Source organism: Amblyomma americanum, chromosome 2 (assembly GCF_052857255.1).
Source record: "Amblyomma americanum isolate KBUSLIRL-KWMA chromosome 2, ASM5285725v1, whole genome shotgun sequence".
Lineage (NCBI taxonomy): Eukaryota > Metazoa > Arthropoda > Arachnida > Ixodida > Ixodidae > Amblyomma > Amblyomma americanum.
In genome coordinates, this window is record NC_135498.1 from 20,704,691 (window position 1) to 20,709,265 (window position 4,575).

Genomic DNA, 4,575 nt, shown 5'->3' on the forward strand with positions numbered 1-4,575 from the left:
TGAAAGCCAGAAAAAAGTCTTCCCTCAAGGGGCGATAAAATCACCGACTATGTCGGAACATACCGATGCGAAGCAATGGGTATTAAAGATGTATTATAGCCTAGGCAACAAAAGCAACGTCGAAATGGGCAGTACTCATGGCAAACTTTGCGCGCGCTTCAAAAATTGAAAGAAGAGGTTAGGTGAAGCATATTAGAAGTCAAATAGCTACATACAAGAAAAAAAAGGGAGAATAGCCATTTCCCGAGATTAGAAGGCTGCCGAGATGCCTCAGGGGAACCGCCAGGGAAAGCGGCGTGGCGGAGCAAATGTCGCCGCAGACACGGGAGCGTTATGCGGGAAACGCTACAACAGGAAGCAGCGTGTACGGTTCTTAGAATATTATTGAAGAAAATATGAACGGGAAGGAAGCAACACTCGGGCAGCCACTCTGTCGCGTTTGCTGAGACAAATGTAAACACATAGGCAGTTATCTAGCTTAGAAAGTATAATCCGGGGACCATAAGACCGGCATCCGTGTACAAACGAAGATCAACCAAAACACAACGAGTAAGGTTACAAAGTATAGAAAAAAAATAGAGACGTGTGGCAGGCTTTTCTCCCGTTGCAGTCATAAAATAGCACGAGGCGACAAGATACGGAGTCAAGTCCGGGAAACACCTTCGAGTCCGACAGCTAAAGGCCTTTCACAGCACTCCCAGTCGACATAGTGTTATTTCTTTAAACTTTACATGTAGAGGATGGGTACCCAAAACTCCTATGGTTCCTGGAACCCGCTGCGATGGCTCAGTGGTTAGGGCACTCGGCTACTGAGCCGGAGTTCCGGAGCTCGATCCTGGCCGCAGCGGTCACGTTTCGATGCAGGCAAAACACAAAGGGCGCCCGTGTACTGTGCGGTGTCAGTGCACGTTAAAGACCCCCAGGTGGTCGAAATTATTCCGGAGCCCTCCACTACGGCATCTTTTTTTTTATTTATTTATTTATTTATTATTTTATTTATTTATTTATTTATTTATTTATTTATTTATTTATTTATTTATTTATTTATTTATTTATTTATTTATTTATTTATTTATTCTCTCAGTCCCTCCTTTATCATTAATTATAAGACTACCGCATATAACTATAGACACAGGCATAGAAGACAGGACGAGCGCTAAACATCAACTGAGGTTTTACTGCGACAGTAAAGGTAAATAAATGCACTTCGATGGTGCATGCGTACACTGGGTTGTAACAATACAAGCACAATCTAATCGAAATGTGGCAAACTGTTCCTTCGCTACATTTTTTTTTCTCGAACAAGGCAAGTGCAGTCGTGCTAACACAGTTATCACCTTCACTGTTAATGTGATAGACCTCAAAAATCTCACAGCCTAACGTTGTGTCTCCCTTACCAAGCACACACGTGGCATCGAATGCCATTACAAACCCGCACCGCTCTGACAGTGAATCCGCGACGGTAGAGGCTCGAACCCGACCGCGGCGGCTGCGTTTTTATGTAGGCAAAACTCTAAGGCACCCGTGTGCTGTGCGATGTCAGTGCGCGTTAAAGATCCCCAAGTGGTCTAAATTATTCCGGAGCCCCCTACTACGGTACCTCTTTCTTCCTTTCTTCTTTTACTTCCTCCTTTATCCCTTCCCTTCCGGCGTGGTTCAGGTGTCCGCCGATATATGAGACCGATACTGCGCCATTTCCTTTCCCCAAAAAAGAAGAAGACTTGCAGAGTTTGACGTTTTTGAAGGAAGCCAGACTTCAGCGTTGAACGAAACAAGCATAGACAGACATTGGCTAAGTAAATCATCAGTAGTATCGCGTCGCCTCGCTCCAAGCGCCGAATTCTCGCCTCCGGCGACGCCAGTAGCTCACAGGCTGACGCGGCGCCGAAGAAACGCTGCCTTGTGTTTTCGCCCTTTATGGAGAACTTTGAGTCGGCAAGGCTGAAAGAAGCCAGACTTCGGCGTCGGAACGAAACAAGCATAGACAGAGATTAGCCAATTAAATCATCAGAAGCATTACATCACTTAACCACAGCGAAGCTTAAGCGTAGTCATGGCCTGTAGCTCCCGCTACCTACCAGGTTTAAACAGAGCTAAGCCGCAGCCAAGGGAGAAAAAGTTAAAATGCTCCAACACGCCGTTTAGCGTACTTGTGCGCCAAAGAAAGCCCGGCGCGCTGTGGCTGGTGAATTAAAGATAAAGGAAGCAAAAGTGGCTGATGAAGGACGCTCCCAAGGACTTTTCTGCAGCTATCGGTATTCATGAGCCCTCTAAAATTACGGTAAGGCTTTCCTGCAGTGCACTTCATGCTCACATTTTTTTTTCATTGAACAACTTTTATTTCCATCAGAAAAGACGTTTCTCCCCGCCCCCTGCACGGAGGTCTGGGAAACGGGGAGTTGCGCTTACGCGGTTAGAGGCTGGCTGGCATGTACTCTCGATGAGGTAATAGTCCGTGGATTTCTCTCTCTCTTCCTCGGCATCCAACATTCGTTTCGGTGGCATGACAGCAGCATCACTACTGCAGCTTTCTACTCTGACCCGACTTCATGCACATACACATGATACAAGAAATGCAGCGGCTACCCACTTCTTATCAGCAGAGGTCGAAGCTAGTCAACGCCAACAGAATTAAGTCACGTCGAGAACACTACGCGGATCCTTCTGCACTTTTCTCTCCTCAGGATCTCTCCCTGCCTTATAGCTGCCGCCATGGAAGCGCTTCTGACCGCTTCTTCCTTCGTCTCCTCCAGAAAAATAGCAAATGTAAATTAAAGGAAAGTTAAAAAACGGCGTTATTTACAATGGATGAGCGAACTGGCCGATTTCCTGTTGCATGAGCAAGTAGCATACTTTTAACAACAATATTTCAGCACCAGAACACAAAACTCATGAAGGGGCGAACGAATGACTTTTATGCAGCCAACGAAACAACAGTCCAGTGCACAAAACTACCTGCCCTGCAGCGGCAACATGAGAAGTCCAGCCAAATCCCTCAGGCAGTTCGGAGTATGATGTGGACGCCGGATTCGGTGAACACAGGCTCGGACAGCTCGCCCACTTGTAGCGCGAAGGCGGCATCTTCGAAAGGCTTCTGCACTGCGCCGCGACCGAATATACCCAGGTCGCCCTTCTTCTTCGCCGAGCTGCAGTCGCTGAACTGGCTTGCCAGGTCGTCGAAGGTCGCTTTACCCGACACAAGGCGTTCGCGGTAAGCCTTGATGAGGCCCAGCGCCTCCTCTCTTGTCCGGGTGATGACTGCTTCGCGCCAAGAAGAGGGCCGACGGGAGTCACGGTGCTTGACCAGGAGGTGCGAGCACTGCACCTCGCCCTTAGGCCGCTGTCCCAAGGCTATGCCCAAGGCCGGGGCCGATGCGGCTTCGGTTGGAGCCTCCCACTGGCTTTCATTTGTCAGCAGGTTCACGTAGTAAGGCTGGCCTGTAGACCGGCTCAGATGCATTTCCCAACCGCCTGGCAAATGCCCTGACATCTTAACCATGTTTGCAGTTAGAGTGAACTAAAAGAGCGAGTGTGCCAAACGCCTATGCTATGCAGCCTGCGCATCAAAATTGAGGGAAAAAAAAGATAATTTCCGCTAGGGTCGCTGCGAACGTTATCCTTTCCTAGGTGCTTTTTTAGAGGCGGGAGAACCCGCGCGCCGCGTAGCGGTGTGTGGTTAGTGAACTCGCTTCACACGCGGAAGACTAAGGTTCGATTCCAGCTGAACGAGCAGTTTGTTTTTTATTTTATTGTAAATCACAATTTTTGTAAGTGCAAACAAGCCGTGGTAGTTAAAAATACCACAACCGAAACCGAAACTGAAGTTTGTGCAGCGCCGTCTTCCTGCTGCCGTGGACTTCATCTTGTCAAAATCACGCCCACCTGAATCGGCGCGCGCGCGTGATCGAGGCGGCCGTGTCAAAATATAACGGCCGGAATCTCCGTGCCACTCAGCACCAATTTTGAACGCGCGTTTAGAGCACACCCGACGTTACTCTCCAAGCTTCGATCTGTGCTTTTAGCGGATGAGTAAGACAAACACGCCCTTCAAACAGTGCTGGGAATTGTTTCGTTCAGCTTGACGTCTGCGAGCTGCACAAAGTGCGCCAGGCAGACGTGCGCTGTCACTATTAGAATGACGGGCTGTGGGGCGAGTTGGTGCATGGATGAAAAAAACTGCGGCGCAACAAAGACAACACAAGGAAGAAAAAGACGACACATGCTCACACTACCAACTGTTTATTGGAAGAAAAGGGGCACATTTACAACCCTCACTCACCGTGTGACACCACTTTTATGATTATGATGTGGCCTTTATGATTAAAAGGAAGGAGATCACATGCATTAGGGATAGCAGTAGCACTATGCGCGTGTGTGATGCACGCGTGCACAGTGACATTGGAAGTAACACAGCAGGCCTGACTGACCAGGTTTCTCCAAATGACAAGCACGCGTGCTTTGATGAAATGACAACTGGAACAAGGGGAGTATCACACATGGCGAGCGACTTCTGAATGTTAAAAAAAAACTGTGCTTGAATTCACAGGCACGTTCACACTTACAAAGAAAAATGGC

At 48.3% G+C, this 4,575-nt stretch overlaps 1 pseudogene; it reads right to left on the reverse strand.

Annotated features, from left to right (window-relative positions):
• Positions 1-2,960: 2,960 nt before the first annotated feature.
• LOC144118386 (peptidyl-prolyl cis-trans isomerase NIMA-interacting 1 pseudogene) lies at positions 2,961-3,516 on the reverse strand (annotated as a pseudogene).
• Between the last annotated feature and the right edge of the window lie 1,059 nt (positions 3,517-4,575).